General features: G+C 33.7%; 1 long non-coding RNA gene and 1 other non-coding gene across 2 annotated transcripts; both read right to left on the bottom strand.

Moving 5' to 3' along the window:
• Nucleotides 1–1,862: 1,862 nt before the first annotated feature.
• Nucleotides 1,863–1,969, bottom strand: LOC131013810 (small nucleolar RNA R71). The gene has a single exon (XR_009097889.1). It is a non-coding gene; the product is annotated as a small nucleolar RNA R71 (small nucleolar RNA).
• An 11,968-nt stretch (nt 1,970–13,937) lies between these two features.
• Nucleotides 13,938–15,161, bottom strand: LOC131011182 (uncharacterized). Its single transcript, XR_009096779.1, has 2 exons — nt 14,680–15,161; nt 13,938–14,186 (listed from the first exon to the last, which is right to left on the bottom strand). It is a non-coding gene; the product is annotated as an uncharacterized LOC131011182 (long non-coding RNA).
• Between the last annotated feature and the right edge of the window lie 3,388 nt (nt 15,162–18,549).

The raw sequence follows: 18,549 nt of genomic DNA, 5'->3' as shown, positions 1-18,549 counted from the left end.
GACCGCCGACCAGGTCGCCGAAGTCCTTGGAGGAATTTTATACTTGGTTTTTAGAACTCGGTGGTCGCCGAGTTTGAAGGCAAAAGAGAGCAACTCGGCGGGCGCTGTGTTGACCGCCAATCTGGGAGTTTTTACGGTTTTTTTCGGATTTTTGTGTTTTATTCGTTTTTAAACTCTGTTTTTACCCTAAGACTATAAATAGGTCCTCTTTTGACCTATCTAGGGTTCCTAGCTTTTATTTTTCAGTTTCATAGCTTTAGAATTTTATTGCTTTCTAGTTCTTAGAGCTTAGATTTGATTTCTGCAAGACTGAAGATTGAAGATTCAAGCTGTTACATTCGTTTACTACGGTTTTATATAATTTAGTTTTACAATTGCTTTCTTATTAATTATGTTCATGTTTTATTTTGTAATGTCTGGCTAATCTTTTAATCTGAGCCTAGGGTTTGTACATAGTTAGTTAAATATGTGTGTTTGATTTATTGATATCAATTTGCCCTCCAACTTGTGATTCATGTTTCTTGGTGCTTGTTTTCTTGTGAATTATCTAGTCAATAGTTTACATGTCTAGCTGTTCAGTTTGAGTCTTGAATGCGATAATTGTTCAGCCGTTTCAGGAATGCATGATATAGTGTTAGCCTCGAGTCTTGAATGCGATAGGTGAAGCTATAGAAAGCTATAGAAAGCTATTCTTTATGTTCTATTTGGAGTTAATTTATTCATTGGAGTCTTGAATGCGAAAAGGGGTTAATTAATCTACGTTCATAGGTATTTGTTAGAGAAGCTTGTGAATAATTCTGTGATCTTTCATCAAGGTTGGATTAAAATTGGTAATTGAAACAATAGATTGAATGCATGTGTTTGATTAACTATAGTACATCCCTAGGGTCAGAATCTTTCATATTTGTTTTATTCACTACTGTTTATTTGTCTTATTTTATTTTTAGCAAGTTAATTCTTAATTGTTCATCATAGTTGTGATTTGCCTGAATATTACTAAAGTTTGCTTAGGATTATTTAGAGTGATTCGGTATAATAGTCTCTGTGGATACGATACCCAGCTTACTATTTTTCGTGCTACAATTAATTTCACTGTTTAGTTGCAGTTATTGTCGCTATAGAAATAGTGATTAACTTTTTGGCGCCGTTGCTGGGGACTATTTAGAATTTACTTTAATATTTCTGACTAGACTTAGGCAGTATTTCAGGCGTTTTAAGTTTTAGTTTTATTTTAAGTTTTTGCTTTCTGTTTCTGCTTTTCGTTTGTTGTCTCAGGAGTGTATGATCACGAGATCCAAAGGAAAGGAACAGCTTGTACCTTTGAATTTGGAAATCGAAAAGCAGCTTAGAAGAGACAATTGCGAGAAGAAGAAGCAAACTAAGGCAAAGCAACGTAACAACTTTGATCCTGCAGTTCTTATGCAAGCAGTGGCAGACCTTCAGAGGCAGCTGAATGAAGAGAGAGAGGAGAGCAGGCGCAACCGGGATCCTCCACCAGAGCCACCACTGAATCACATGTATCAACCTCAGGTTGATCAATTTCAAGGAGGCGGATGGGGACCGACTGTGTAGGCCAACACGTTCGAGCTGAAGCTGGGATTGATAAACATGGTGCAAACTAAACAGTTTAGTGGAGCTGCTACTGAAAACCCACATGCTCACATCACTCAGTTTCTAGATATCTGCGACTTTATTAAGCAGAATGGGGTGCCGCCGCATGCAATCAGAATGAAGATGTTCGGATTTTCTCTCAGGGACAGAGCGAATGAGTGGTTCAAGAGTTTGGACAGATAAGCTATTACTGGATGGGAGGATTTGTGCAGAGCTTTCTGGCAAAGTATTTTCCTCCTTCAAAAGCTCAGAAAATCATTGCAGAGATTTCTCACTTTTCCCAGCTTGGAAATGAGACCATTCATGATGCCTGGGAAAGATTTCGTGAGCTGCTCAGGAACTGTCCACAACATGGTTTCACGGAGGATCAACAGATCATTCACTTTTATAATGGTCTGACTAGTCTAACAAAAAGTATGGTGGATGCTACTGCCGGTGGATGTCTTCTCCATAGGAATACAAAGTAGGCTTTTCGTGTAATAAAAGAGATGGCCTCTAACAATTATCAATGGTCAAATGACAGAAGTTCTACAAGGAGGATTGCAGCTGCCCAGGAACAAAATTATGATGATTTACAGGAAAAGTATGCAACTCTCCAAAAGCAGTATGAGTTGGAGAGAAAATCACTGCTTGCCCAAATTCCTCAGCAGCCGACATTATCTGATGTGCCACAGTTTGAGGATGCTAATTATGTACAGAGACAGTACCAATTCGATAGACCAAACTAGGGCTGTAAATTCGGGTAGTGGGTATCGGGTATACCATCACCCGTCCCGATACCCGCGCGGGTATCGGGTACCCGATACCCGCAAATTTGAAGTTGAGGGTCAGGTGCGGGCATCATATCCTTGAAAATTAATATTCATGCATAAGTAGGGAAAGATTCATGAGTATACAGTATAAAAATTCGTGCAATAGAAATTTATTGGAGCCGTAGAACGTCTGAAACATACGTTCTTTGGTAGCTGCAGAAGTTGTAGAATTAGTAGAGTTCGTGTCAGCCCATCTCTTAATGTATTTGGGTATGAACACTTTACCATTTTACATGAATCATTTCGTATACACTCGTGTAGAGCTGTCAAACCTTGCGGGCCGGGCCGGCCCGGACAACCCAGCGGGCCTAGGAAATTTTTTGGGCCGGGTTGGGCCGGCCCAAAATTTCAGCGGGCCTTGAACAATGAAGCCCAGCCCGGCCCTATACGGGCCGCCGGGCGGGCCGGGCCAAAACGGGCCAATTTTTTTTTTCTTTTTCTTTTTAGCTCCAAAAATTAATAAATTAAATCAAATTTAAAGAAAAAAATGAAGACAAATTCGACCTTAAACAATCTACATCTAAATTACATAATTGACTAAAATTAAATGTAAACAAATATGACTAAAACTAAATGTAAATAATATGAATACAAGTAAAAAAACAAAAACTAATTGCAAAAACAACAAAAACTGAAAACGATTTATTCACAAATTAATTAATACAGTAATCAAATCAACTGGAATCAAATAACAACCACAAAAAAATAAAAAATAAATAAATCTTTCAAGTAAAAATAATTTAATATTGATTGTTGATTGCTAATTTAAATCTTAAGTTAGACTTTGACTCGTCATTGTCGTCAATTGAAGTAATTGACTTAGATTGGGTTGGTTTCATTGGGATTGGCCGATTGGAATTTTGGAGGAGATATAAATTTTTGAAATTTTCACCTTCTATATTGACGGACCGATTTAGGCCCGAAAGCCCGACGGGCTTTTTGGCCCGCGGACCGGGTGACCCGGCGGGCCGCATGGGCCGGGCCAGGGAGGCCCGGTTTTTTTTGGGCCTTGGAAATCCTAGCCCAGCCCGGCCAAAACTACGGGCGGGCCGGGCCATTTTCGGCCCATTTTGACAGCCCTACACTCGTGCACTTAAAAACAACCAATAAAACTAATAAAACATAACATAAAATTGATATAAATAATTGTGCAGTAAATGTTACTAATTCAAAAAGAATATAATCAAGATTTATACGAAGTTAAAAAATAACAAATAATCAAGAACTGATTACTGGTGAAGCATGAGTTCAAACTGTACAACATTGACAAACAAAAATAATAAAAAAAATTGAATGATTAAAATATAAAATTGGTATTAACAACCCTATATTTGGGTATGAACACTTCACCATTTTGAATGCATTATTTCGTATACACTCGTGCACTTATAATCAACCAATAAAAATAATAAAAAATAGCATAAAATTGAACTAAAGAATTGTGCAGAATATGTTACTAATTCAGGGGGAAAAAAACATGAATGAAATCTTGATTACCGATAAAGCATAAAGATATGGAAAACGTGATCCCATGATTCGTGGGATCCATATTAATTAAAGGAAGTCAATTACATTATTAGCCTAAAAACAATTCGGCTAACCCATTTAAAATAAGATCTGGCCGTTAATTTAATTAAGATCAAGAATTGAGATTGAGTCTTATTTTATAGTACTCCCTCCGTCCCAAGGTAAGTGAGACCTTTTTTTTGGGCACGGAAATTAAGAAAAGTGTATTTTGTGTGTAGGTGAAAAAGTGAAAAGGTGTTTAAAGAGTAAAACTTTTACCAAAAAGGGAAAGAGTCTCACTTATGGTGGGACACCCAAAATAGAAAGAGTCTCACTTACAGTGGGACGGAGGGAGTATAATATTCAGTCTTATTTTAGCGCAACCTTATATATATATATATATATATATATATATATATATATATATATATATATGGTTAGGTTCAATGAAAAAGGCCTAAATGTAAGAAAGAAGAGAGAAGTAATCTCATCTGTTGATCTTATCTAATCTAACGAACATGATTTGTTCACGCCATGTTCAACGGATTTTTTCGTTGAACATTCGTGAACATATACAATATTTTTGGAGGTTCTGGGTTTCGACCCCCCATATGTTCAACGAAAAAATCCGTTGAACATGGCGTGAACAAATCATGTCCGTTAGATTAGATAAGATCAACGGATGAGATTACTTCTCTCTTCTTTCTTACATTTAGGCCTTCTTCATTGAACCTTGACCTATATATATATATATATATATATAGGAATGGGATCATATAGATCCCAATGCTTATGATAGATCCCTAGATCCAAATCTTGACCACACATTTATGAAATGTGGCGCATCAAGATGGTGACACGTGGCAAGGAACTTCCAAGCATTCCAAGGCAAAATCTGGAGGGGTAAAATTGGAATGTAATTTTCGGATTTAATAATTAAAAATATATATTTTTTTTTTAGATTTTCTCAAAATAGATATATTTTAGATGCATATAGTTTCACACAAAGATGCATAAAGTTTTCACATGAAATGCATAACTTTGAACAGAAAAATGCATTTAATTTTTCCAGTTTTGGTATTTTCACCACCCCACCCCATACCACCCCCCAATCCAGCCCACACCACCCCCCAACCCTCCCCATTACCACCCCCCAAAAATAGGCATGTTTCACATGCATATAAAATCAAATAAAAATGCATAAAGTTTTCACATAAAAATGCATTAAATTATACAAAAAATGCATTTCATATTAATAAATCTGATAGTTTCGCCACCCCACCCCTGCCCCACCCCCATCCCACCCACCCCCCACCCCCACCCCCCAATTTTTTTTTTTTCAAAAACTGATTTTCTGATTGCTGGCCCACCCCCACCCCCACCCCCCACCCCCAAAAAAAAATTATTTTTTTAAAAACTGATTTTCAAAAAAAAAAATTGGGGGGGTGGGGTGGGGGTGGGTGGGTGGGGGGGTCAGTGGTCAGAAAATCAGTTTTTGAGAAAAAAAAAATTTAGGGGGGGGGGTGGGGGGTAGGGGTGGGTCAGTGGTCAGAAAATCAGTTTTTAAAAAAATAATAAAAAAAAATTTTTGGAGGGGGTGGGGGTAGGGGGTGGGTGGGTGGGGGTGGGGTTCTGGGGTGTGGGGGGTGGGGTTGGGGTGGGGTGAATTCTTATGCATTTTTATATGAAACTTTATGCATTTTTATATGAAAGTTCATGCATTCTCGTATGAAACTTTATGCATCTAAAATATACCTATTTTGAGAAAATCTAATTTTTTTTTTTAATTTCAAAAATTACATTCCAATTTTACCCCTCTCCAGATTTTGCTTTGAAATGTCTTGCCACGTGTCACTATCTTGATGCGCCACATGTCATAAATGTGTGGTCTAGATTTGGATCTACGGATCTATTATAAGCATAGGGATCCACCGAAACCCAACCCTATATATATATATATATATATATATATATATATATATATATATATCATGTAATTAAAAAAAAAAAGTAGTTTTACAATTGCCATGATTTGTAAAACTTGTCTAAAATCAAAATTGGCTAAAATTTTATGAAGCTTTTAGCAATTAACCGTTAAAATAACGAACTTTTTGTACTGCCACCACTCTTATATTCACCAAGTTATGTTGCGATTGAAGTTATTTTTGTATAATGTAAATAATGGGAAACAAGTGATTTTATTCCTATGAATTTTGCTTTGAAAATTTATAAATATAATATACTGCACAATCTAAATATTCATACTCAAACTAATTGGGCCTTTACAAGTCAGAAAAAGCCCAAAAATCCTCAACTAGACCAACGAATTATATCGAATACAGATCTAGGACTCACTAGGGCCCACGAGTCAAAGAAATTTCCACATTTAGATAATTTTGCCGTCGTCACTCGTCAATTATTTACACAATAAACCATTAAATTTATACAACCACATTCACATTGTGGCTGTGGTTGCCCACAAACTAATCAAATAAATAGATTGCTTTATTTAATTTATAATATTAAATAAAAAAGATTTAATTATTTATTACTCTCTATTATAAATGTCTCACTTTCCATAGTGTGATGTCTCATTACAAACGTCTCATTTTTTTTGACAATATATTATCTCTCTATACCTAATATTTAAATAATTTCCACCAACCCACTTCATCTACTTTCTACACAGTTCTTAATTTCCGTAACTAAAATTAATGGGACGTTTGTAATGGGACGAAGGGAGTATATTATTTATATTGTGGTTATTTTTTATGTTTTGGTAATTTATTTTTTAAATAAAAAATTATAAAAAATAACTATAATGTAAAAAATACAATAATTACTTTTTTTATTTAATAAAATAAATTAAATTAATGAAAATTTTCTCTATTTACCTAGTTTGTGGATAACCAGAGCGTGGCTATTTAGCATCTCTTATACTTACGAAGCACTCTACTTGTTTTTACTAGTATTAGTTTTTGCTATATTTTTTAGTTTCATATTTAATAAGTTAATTGTTGATTACTAAACGTATTTGATCTATTTTGTAATTTTAGATTCAACTATTCAGATATTGCAATATCAATGTTATCATTTTTCGAATGGTTGTCAAATTAATATCAATAAACTTTTCTTCCTCGTCATAAAATTGACATTGTATGCCTCACGGCAGACTCGCACAAATCCGGCAACACAATCTTTGTATTTTCGATTAGATTAGTTCTCCCTCCGTCCCACTCTAATAATTTTGTTTCTCTTTTTGGAACGTTCCATTAAAATAGTCTCATTCCTATTTTAAGAGTGTAGTTAAATGACTAAAATAAAATGAATCACACCACTTTTCTATTAAAAAGCAAGTTTCTTAATCTTCGTGTCGAAATGAAACAAGACTATTGAACTGGGACGGATAGAATATTACGCTAGACATATAATCTCTTCATTGATTAAAAAAAAATAGAGATATTTATTTTACAGTAAATTGAAAATCAGTGACGCTATTACAACATTCAAATCTCACGTTAAAATTGTAAAATTAATGAAAATTCATGCATTAATTAAGAATTAATCGTTTATGACTTATAATTTAAAGTTTAAGTTCAATACTTTGATTTCATGAAATCTATTTTAATTAGAATTATATATATATATATATATATATATATATATAGGGGCGCGCTCCAGTGAGACCCTCTATTTTTCGTGTAACATGAGTACAATGAATAAGACATATAATACTAATGAACAAAACATATATCTAATGAACAAGATGTATATACTGATGAAAAATAAAATTTAAAAAATTCGTAATAAATAAGACATATATACTGATGAATAGGGCTGTATATACTGATGAATAAGAAAATTTAAAATATTATGCTCCCTTCAGGATTCGAACCATGCGAAAAAAAATCACCTTCTAGATACAATATCAGCCATATGATTGATAAAATAAACGCACCAGATCGTGTCCTAGATCTCACTAAAATTAGGGGGTCTCATTGGAGCGGCCCCTATATATATATATATATTACACGTAAATAATTTGATATCCATTGATGGACGAATTAAATTCGGTTCATGTAATTAATGATGTCTTCTTATTCAGCTTTATTACTTTTTAAAATTTGAATAATGGAAACACAGCAACTTACGCAACGCTAACACTATCATCTTAATTATTCATCTGAAAAAACACTATCATGTTATTTATTGGTTACCATGTATTTGTCTAATAGTGGTTATGCATTATTCTTAATCTATTTGCATTCTTAATAATATACTCCCTCCGTCTCAGCTTTTTGTATCCACTTTTAGTAGTAACTTTATTATTCTCATTGGAGAAAGACTCTCCCGTTTTAATACTAAAAGTGGATACAAAAAGTTGGGACGGAGGGAGTAGTATATTTAAAAATTCATATTCGGATTTTTGTGCTTTCGTTCCTTTCAGTTGGCTGCATGTATATTCACGTGTCAGAATCGATTCCGTGTATGTTCTATTTTCTTTTACAAATTTTGTCTATAGTATTAATTTGTTACTATTTTTTTTGTAGTTGAGATCTTGTACGTTTGTTTCAATAAAATACGTAGCTGAGATCTTGTACGTTTGTTTCCATAAAATAAGGTCATATATGTGATTAAGTTTTTCTAATAAGAGGCAAATATTAAAGAGTCGCACTATGCGCTTTGTCAGACAATATTTAGAGGGTGTTTGGCTAAGCTTATTTTAAAGAGCTTATAAGCTCTTGGAGCTTATAAGATGTTTCAAGAGCTTATAAGATGTAGTTTTCTTAGAGCTTATAAGTTGTCAAAGTGTTTGGATAATTGAGCTTATAAGTTAGAGAGAGAATTTTTTTCTAGAGAAAGAAAATATTTTTTTAGAGAGAGAAAATCGAAGAGAAATGTACTTAAATGATATATGATGAAAATAATAAATTATAGTTGAAAAATATTTGTAAAATAATTATTACATATGAGATTATAAAAAAATAAGTTGGGGTAGAGGAACTTATTTTTTTGGGTGCTTATAAGCTCTTGGAGCTTAAATTTAGAGCTTATAAGTTGTTTAGGAGCTTATTTTGCCAAACACTTTGAAGGAGCTTATAAGCTCCTGAACAGCTTATAAGCTGTTTTGAAGAGCTTATAAGCTCAGCCAAACACCCTCTTATTCAAGGAATGGAGCTTATGCCCAATTGAGCAGCTTTCAGCGTTTAAACCACATGCGCCTGTGTTGTGCTGTTTCGCCTGGTCCGGCCGGTTTGCCGGATTTAACATTTTATTTTATAATTGCCAATTTTTATTAAAAAAAAATTCCACATGCCCTTATATGCAATATTCAAAACTATCATTTGCATATATTAGAGTGTTATTTGCATACATTAAAAGTGTTATTTGTAATATATCATTTATTTTTCTATAAAGTATCATTTGATTTTATAAAAAAATATATCATTTACGATCATTTTATGTTATTAAAAGTATCATTTGAAATGCATCATTGCGATATACTCATTTATCGTCCATTCGAAAGTATCATTTACATACATTAATTAAAATGTCATTTTCTATTATTAAAAGTGTTGTTTGTGATATTCATTTATTTTTATACAAAATATCATTTGCATGGATTAAAAGTATTATTTTCTTTTATTAACGGCGTCATTTGTAATATACTACTACGTACCATTTATTTAAATAAAAAATATCATTTGATTTTATAAAAATTGTCATTGCATAGCTGAAGTCTTGAAGACTGAAGTATGAAGGACTGAAGCTACACTGTACACCATACTGAAGACTGAAGTCCACCTGATTTAAAGGCTTAATTTAATGCGGAATCTGCATTGAAGTATAAGTGTTAGAGAAACACTTCAGTACACTTGATCAGTCAAGAGCATCCAATGCAACTGAAAGGAATGTTTCGAGTAGAAACCTCGGACTGATAATGTAGATACAGACTAAAGTTGGAGTAACGTATAACACACTCAATGTTAACAAATGACAACTTTATTGCTTCCAGTACATGCCGCATTTAATGTAAAGGACATCGCATTTAATGCAAGGATATGGTTAATCGTAATTCACCCTACAGAGTTTCCCTTTCCGTGTTACCTTATACTGTAACACCATCTCCTACCTCAGAAAGGCCATACCTCTTTTGGCGTAAATGAGATAGAGGACGAAGACTTGAGCCACATTTGAATTGATAAGTTAAACGACAGATAGGATTGAAGGATCCCCTCCAACGAATCTTTTCCTCCTCATTCGCCTATAAATAGAGCTCAAGATTCAACCTTCGACCTCACCGATTCAAGAACATACGCTGAAGCTCTGCCAAACTAAAGACTCAGCTTAAACTTAACCAATACCCTTGAATCGAATAAGAGAATTTCAATTGCAAAATATCAGTTCACCTGATATACAAACATTCTCTTAGAAGCTTCTAGGCACATATTTCTCATCCTTAGCCTAGATTTCGATTACTTGAGAGCTTGTTCTCAGTAATCTATAGTTGGAGATCTGAACTTTTTTCTACCAGAGTGAGAAGAGTGTTTGAGATAGAGAGTGAGTTCAAGACGGTTGTCTGAGCTCAGAGAATCTTAACCACTGCAAGCTAGACGTGTGTTGTCTTAGCAACAGCGAGTTAAGAAAGAGAAAAGTCCAACCTAGTGTGTTGGCTCTGAAACTTGAGTTTCAGAAGCAAGATTTGTTGTGCACCCGCAAGCACAACACCAGTGAATTGTTAGTGTGGTCAACTGACCGTGGACGTAGGAAATTATTTTTCGAACCACGTAAAAATCTTTGTGTTCTTATTGCTTTCAGTAATTACATTTCTCTTATCTGTGCACAAATTTTTATTCATACTGAAGTTGTTAAAGTGAAAAGAAAAACCCTAAGAACTGACAAAGTGATTCACATAAAGGCTATTTCATAAAATCGTTTCCACTCCAAGTGTTATCAGTCTAACTAACAAAATCTTTGGATAGTTAGTAAGATTTCTAACACTTCTCTGATTGTTTAAAACTGATTAGGCTGAAACCTTACTTGAACTATCAGTGTGTCGACAAGTTCCTCGCACTGAAGTTAATCTACTGAACCAATATCACTATCAGTCTACACCCTTTCTTAACTGATCTTACTTTACACTGTTCACTTCAGTATCAATTTTGATACTTACATCAGTTTACAAAAGAAGTTTAAAGTTTCAAAAATAGCCTACTGGTGTATTCCCCCATCCCCCCATACACTAGTTCAGTAATTCTACGGGACCCAACAGATATTCTGTTATCAATATTTCTACTAACATCACTCTTACGAATTCACAGTGTTACTTGTGGTAATTTGAGGCACTAAACTCTTTCATTTAATTTTAATTTCTTTTGTTTATGTTAAAAATCTGATATCAATCTATCTTTATATCTATATAATAAATAAAAGTACAGTTTTAACAGATACTTTCTAGTATCATTTTTAAAAAAGAATTATGCCTATTTTTCTTCTACAATTCACATTTATCCTACATTTTTATTTTTATTTTCTCTTTCCTTTTCTTATATTATTTTCTTTTAAAAGATAATGTAATTTGATTAATGGTAGAATATTTAATATATATCCATATATACATATCAAATTAAATATAATGACAATAAATTTAATTTGATATATATTATACAAAAAATAATTTCAAAATTTAAAAGTTATAGAAATTAGAAATTTTTAACAAAATTATTTTAACTCATCTCCCTCTTATTCTTTTCGCAATTTACCTTTTCTTATTATATTTTCTTTATTTTTTTTTACAATGCATCAAATATATTATCTTATTTGATTGATTATAAGTGAATTATTAATTTTTATTGTATTTAACTATAACGATTCTCATACATCCCATGAGATCAGATAGTGATACTATTTTTTTTATGACACAACTCAGCAAAAATTCTGAGACTTAGACATTAACCCTTTTAATTTTTTATTATTATTTTCAAGTTACACACTTATATCTATTTGCGTATATTAACTCCTCAATCTATTAATTTGAAGAGAACTGAATTGCGTTAAATCAAATTGCATTCACATTTTCTCACATCACAAAATTCTTCTGTCAGACCGAGTGTATAGATCAGGCAGGTTAAGTCAGGGCTGGAGCGCGGGTGTAGGGAAATGAATGAAATATATTTGCCCTTATTTTGATGATACCAAAATCCATTAGATCCTTTCTATAGCCTTAGTCTTTTTCGTTGAACTCAAGTGTTAGAATTTAAAGTGCTTAGAATAGGTTTCTGGCTTGCTGACTAATAGACAAAGACTGCCCAACTGAAGTCATTCCGACTGAAGCATCATGAGACATTCCCTGACTGAAGATTAAATGCAAGTACTAGTCAGAAGCTACTCAAAGGATTCATGTCATCGAAGAATTGAAGCAAAGTGAGAGTGCCAACAACCTCTCTACTCTCGATTGAACCGGGGAGTATCAGACACGCAGCATTAAATGCCATGTACGGAGCATTAAATGCAGAGGATTTGACGACCATCCTTGCAAGAACCAAACTTCATCTTTTGGTGTAAAGCTGCAGAAGTAACAAGCTCCAAGACTACTCCGATTCAAATTCAAGTTGAATGAACTTGCGAAGATAGCCTACATGTGTATTCTCCCCCCCCCCCATACACCTGTCCTTTCAACCCTCAGGGGACCCAACAGCGGGTCTAGGCGAGTTTGAGCACGGCCGGGGTAGATCTGGTCACGGGTCTGGGTCGGATAATTCAAAGGAATTATTGTTGTGATGAAAAGTAATAATCGACATGAAGAAAAGTATAAACATTATCTTTCTTTATATCAATAATTACTTTTTGTTGTGTGTGTGTGTTGGCCAAGCGGTAAGGGGTTAATGCCTAAGGCCAAAGGTCTTGAGTTCGAGTTTCCTGTGGGCCAGCCTTTAAATTTCTTTATACTGTTAATTTATCAAAAAATTAAAAAATATTTTTTGTTACAATAATACTAATTTGACCAAAATAAGTACACTATCGCTCGAATTTATTATTATTGTGATGAAAAGTAATAATCAACGTAAATGAAAAAAAGTACTCCCTCCGTCCGCCAAAAGTATTCCACATTGGCCGGGCACGGAGTTTAATAAAATGTGTGATGATATTGATGTAGTGGAGAAAGGGTCCCACCACTTTATGAGATGTGTGGTTGAGATTGAATTTGGGGTGTGTTTTTTTGTAAATAAAGAGTGTTTGTAAGGATAAAATATAAAGGTGGATGGTGGGACCATGACTTAAAAAGGAAAGTGGAATACTTTTTGCGGACGCCAAATATAGTAATTGTGGAATACTTTTGGCGGACGAAGGGAGTAATGTTTTTGAAACATTTATTATTACTTTTTCTTATAACAATAATTACTCGATTGCTCGCGTCCCCGCTGCTCTGCCAGGCCCGTTCTGCGTCCCCGCCCTCCCCAGCCGCCGCGACCATGTCCTCTCCTCACAGCTCCTATCGCACCCGTGCTCCTGCTCCTGCTCCTCTGATTGGGCTCCACTACAAGAAATTAAGGGTTTTAGCCACACATGGATGTGTGGCTAAAAGTATATTTATGTGTCACTGTTTCTTTTTACCCACACATAAGTCAAATGTCAACATGTGTGGGTAAAACTTTGTAAAGAAAGGGTATTATCCACACATATGTATATGTGTGGGTAAATCACCAAACATTTACCTACACATATATATGTCACGAATAATACATTTTATGTGTGAGAAAAGATATTTATGATATACTGCAGCGATGATGTGGAAATGACATGGCATTTACACGTGGCAAATTTTATGTGTGGGTAAGTCATCAAATATTTGCCTACATATATATGTCACTAAAGGTATATTTATATGTGTGGAGAAAAATATTTTTTTAGTAATTGAATTTTAGAAAAAATATTACTATTTTCAAATATTATAACCTTTTATTAGTCAATTATAATCATAATTATAATTATAATAAAAAAAAATCAAAAATCAAATACTCAACACATTAAATGTAACAAGAATATCATACAGAACATTTACATAAAAAAATATTTAACAAAATCAAAGTACAAGTCTGAAATTACTAACTACATATAATTTTAAATGTCTAAATTACTAAGCACTTAATCTAGGACTCATAATTTTTCTTCAAGCTCTTGATCAAAAAGTCACTCCATTGTACATTGGAAGAGTTGAACATTGATTAATCATCGTGACAACTTTTTCAATGACTCCTGCCAAGATAAGAGAAACAAGATATTAGTCAACATACACAATTTAACATATTTTAAGGTACAAATAACAAAGTTAAAAATAACTTAAAAATTATAATTGATCCAATTGTTAGTTTAATCAATCAATTTCAGTTATTGAAAGAATCGATTCTCAAGCTAGAAGAAACAAGAGTGAGTATAAGTGGATAATTACTTGAGCTTGAATCCTAAATTTATCATTTCATCTATTCTCAATATAATACAGATCTTACAGAAAAAGTCAGCAAAAGAACATGGGATAGGCAACAATTAATCAGAGAAAAAATAGTATTACCAGCTCCAAAACCAAAACCAACCTGACAATCATCAAAATATATCTCAGTATAATAGCCATCGAAGTTAGCTCACAAACTCCAATCATGAAATGAGTCACAAGAAAGTTATTCTGCCTAAATTGCATAATCAACATGTTTCAAAATAACCTTATATGTTAATAATTTCTATAATTATTTACCTCTAAGAGCACTTTCCGATCTGCAGAATCCCCATTATCATCATCACAAAAATATATCCCCCAATCTTTACCCAAATAATGCATGTCCTAGAAAACCTGCAATCACAAAGGACGAGCGAAGCAAGGAAATTTAATCATGATTGTCAAAAACGAGAAGTAATACAATTAAGTAGCTTTGATTTTTTGTCCAAGGGAGAGCGCGGTTGAAGGCGGCTGCAATAGCCGCGACGTACGATCGGTGGTGGTGGTGATGCGGCTGGGAGAACAGTGACTGAGTAATAGTCGAGCAGAAGCAGGCGGCGCCACGATTTTCGATTGAATGGTGAGGTAGAGGACGGGAGACGGAATAGCCGAGCAGAGGGGTGAAGATTGTGAGGATTCCTTCTCATTTGTCCGTCGTGACAACGCCTGAGAGAGAGTGGGTGTGAGGGATAGGGCGGTTAGAGTTCGAGGTGTGCAGGAGTAATTCTAAATTGAAATTTTACTAAGTGCGGTTAGGAACACTACAGATATAAAATTAATCAATGAAAATGTAATGTAAATATATAATGATAGTTTTCATCTATATTTTTATTATGAGTTTAATTCTCATTACTTATCATAAGTTTAAAAAAAAGTTCTTAATGGTTTTATATATTTATATGCAATATAATTTTTTTAATATTTAAATAATTTTAAATAAAAATAATAATTTATATTATAAATTACTTCTTATATAAAAAAATTACAAAATGTATCTTACTTATATTATTTAAATAACTTTTGAATAAAAATCATTATACAATATTAATCCTTCTTATTTTTTATTTATAACAAAAAAATTCATAGTTGCTAAATATTTAAATGATTAATAAATATTAATCATTTTTATTTAAATGATAATCCATTTTTTTACAATTTTAAATAAAAATATTAAATTCATATTTATTATATGATATTATATTCATATTTATTTTCTAAGTTTCATATTTGCAAAATTAATTTTAATTCTGATTGAGAAACTTGTTTGACAAATATATTAAGAGAAACAATTTTTTTTTTTAAATGTGACTAAATCTTTTTACCCACACATAATAAAATGTCTTAAACTATTTAAAATCGTATACTGAATTTACCTACACATATTCAATTATGTGTAGGTATTTTGCCACACATAATTATGTGTGACAAATTATGTGTGGCTAAAACATCCACGTCAGCATTAAATATATTAAGAGTTAAACGAAAAATAAAAAATAAAAAAATAAATGTGACTAAATATTTTTACCTACACATAATTAAATGTCATTAACTATCTAAAACTGTCTAATGAATTTACCCACACATATTTAATTATGTGTGGGTATATTGCCACACATAATTATGTGTCACAAATTATGTGTGGCTAAAACCCTTATATTCTAGTAGTGCTCGTCTGATTGGGTTGGGCCAAATCAATCTCACCTATATATTCGGTCTTACGGTAAAAGGTGTGAGTATTAAATTATTGAAAAGAAATTAGTGGAGAAGTGTGCATGTGTTGATCAAGCGGTAAAAGATTAATGTTCAAGGCTAAAGGTCTTGGGTTCGAGTCCCCTATGACGCAATCTTTAAATTGTGTTATTTAATATTGTTAAATTATTAAAAAAAAAAGGAAAAAAAAAAGACGAAGCAATTAGTGGATAAGTGAACGAAGAAAAATTCAAAATTGCAACAAATAATTGGGGCACGAATCATGAAATCGTGTCATTACCACAGTGATGAGGGAAAAAAGACACAGACGCGTGTCGGTTAAGCGAGGGCGACAGCGTGGGGTGATCACGTGCTTTCTACTCACCAAAATCGCATCCCACTAACATTTGTTCTGCTTTCGGTCTCTAATTAGTTGCACGGCGCCTACGCGCACATTCCAGCGCGTTCATTGCACGGCCTTTCTTTACGTTTCGTTACCACATTGGATAATTTCCTTGATTTGGGGGCTTTACCGTTATAATATGGTGCAATTATAGATTAAGGGATTTTTAAGTTTTGTTTAATATGAGTTCCTGCTGCTTTTAGTGTCCACCTTTGAAAATGTAATATTTTTTTCTCCTTTGTATTTAAGTGTTGAATATATAGAATGATTGAAAGAAAACATGTAATGGATATTGGATATTGTATATGGTTGACTTGACATCTTTACAAATATATCATACTATTATTGATAGATAATGATTACATACATCAATCTAATAGTATGTTCAATAAATAATCATTCTGGACATTTTTCGTGTCTATTGATAGATAAATGCTAAATATGACACTATTGTCCTTGTCATGAAATATGGTTTATTATTATTTAAGTATAATTATTTATTTTAACTTTTTTATGACAATTATTTGTTAAATTATTGTATTCTTTGGAGATGTGAACATTGGCATCCTACTTTTCCAATAATTTCGAAACATGCTAATGTACATTAGCATGTTTAAAGAATTTACTATAATTATTAAACTAATTATTTGTATTTTTAACGTTATAATTCTGAAATATAATTAAAGATTTAATAAAAAATCAATAAGCAGACTTTAATTACATTCAAGTATTAAGTGCCTTTTATGTATCGAAAATTATATTTTTCATATTACATAATTAAAGTTAAAAGAGAATAACAAACTTTAAATTTCTTTAAAAAAAAAGAAGAAGAAGAAAATGTTGGAGGTTCTCAAAACAAAGAGAGAAGGAAAAGAAAAGGAATAACAATGCACTAAGAGCACCTACATCAGGGGGTTTATCACTTCTATTCGAGTCGGTTGTGACGATGAGCCAATTGATGCAAGTCTCCCCAGCTCGAGTTGTGGCTCATGTGGATGAATCGGGCTCATCGACCCATTTGTGCAATCGCGTGTATTACACGCGCAACTAAAATAAATAAATCGACCTTTTTGAATTGTAACAGTTATGCGCGAATTTGAATTTTTTTTTTAAATTTTTTTCCAATATCAGTAGCAACTTTAATTTTTTTAATTTTTTTTCTTTGCCCAATGGCTATTTGCCTATTTTACCTTTTAAAAAAAATTCTTCTCCTATAAATACCTCCTCCCCCTACCTTCAAATTCATTCTTCAATCTCTCATCTATCTCCAATCTCTCACCTATTTCATCTCTTAATTTCTCTCTCAAATTCAGATGGATCCCAACAACCCAAATACTCCCGATTATTTTTTTCCTTATTGGACCGGTGCTCTTTCCAGTGAATACTATCATCCTGACTTATTGACAGTTAATTTAAGCGACGAGACCGAAGGGACGGACGAAGGCCAAGGGCAAGGCAGAGGCGAAGCCACAACCACGAGGCTGCCAGAAGGCTCGGGCTTTCAAGGAGGCGGCGCCGACATCGCCACAAGGCGAGAAGAAGGGTTGTCACTCTTACACCCTTGAGGACACCAACCTCATCGCTCGGGTGTGGGTGGAGGAAACCAACGACGCCATTCGTGGTGTCGATAAAAAAGGCGGGCACTATTAGGGCCAAGTCGTCGGTAAAGTAAACGCCATCTTGAATACGTCGTTAAACCTCCGGCAAATCATATTTCACTGGGCCCGTGTGAGTTCAGAGGTCAAGCTTTGGGAGGCGACGTGGGTCGAGACCAACGGAAAGTGATCATTCGGGCACTTAGACATGATTCGCATAGCAAGGATGTTTCATTCAAGTGGATAAATGCGTGGTGGACAAAGACGAGTGAGAGCGGCGACTTCACTACCTTGGCCTCAGGCGAGAAAATTTCGTCTTTCCGGCCAATGGGAAACAAAGCGGCAAAGGCGGCGAAGGGCACGACGTCGCAAAGCTCGAAGGCTCCGCCCCAATGTATCGAATTCATGGGCTCGACGAGCACCACTCTCGACAAAATTGTC

Source organism: Salvia miltiorrhiza, chromosome 2 (genome assembly GCF_028751815.1).
Source record: "Salvia miltiorrhiza cultivar Shanhuang (shh) chromosome 2, IMPLAD_Smil_shh, whole genome shotgun sequence".
Taxonomy (NCBI): Eukaryota; Viridiplantae; Streptophyta; class Magnoliopsida; order Lamiales; family Lamiaceae; genus Salvia; species Salvia miltiorrhiza.
Note: the sequence above shows the minus strand (reverse complement) of the source record. Positions and strands in the feature narration are given on the sequence as shown.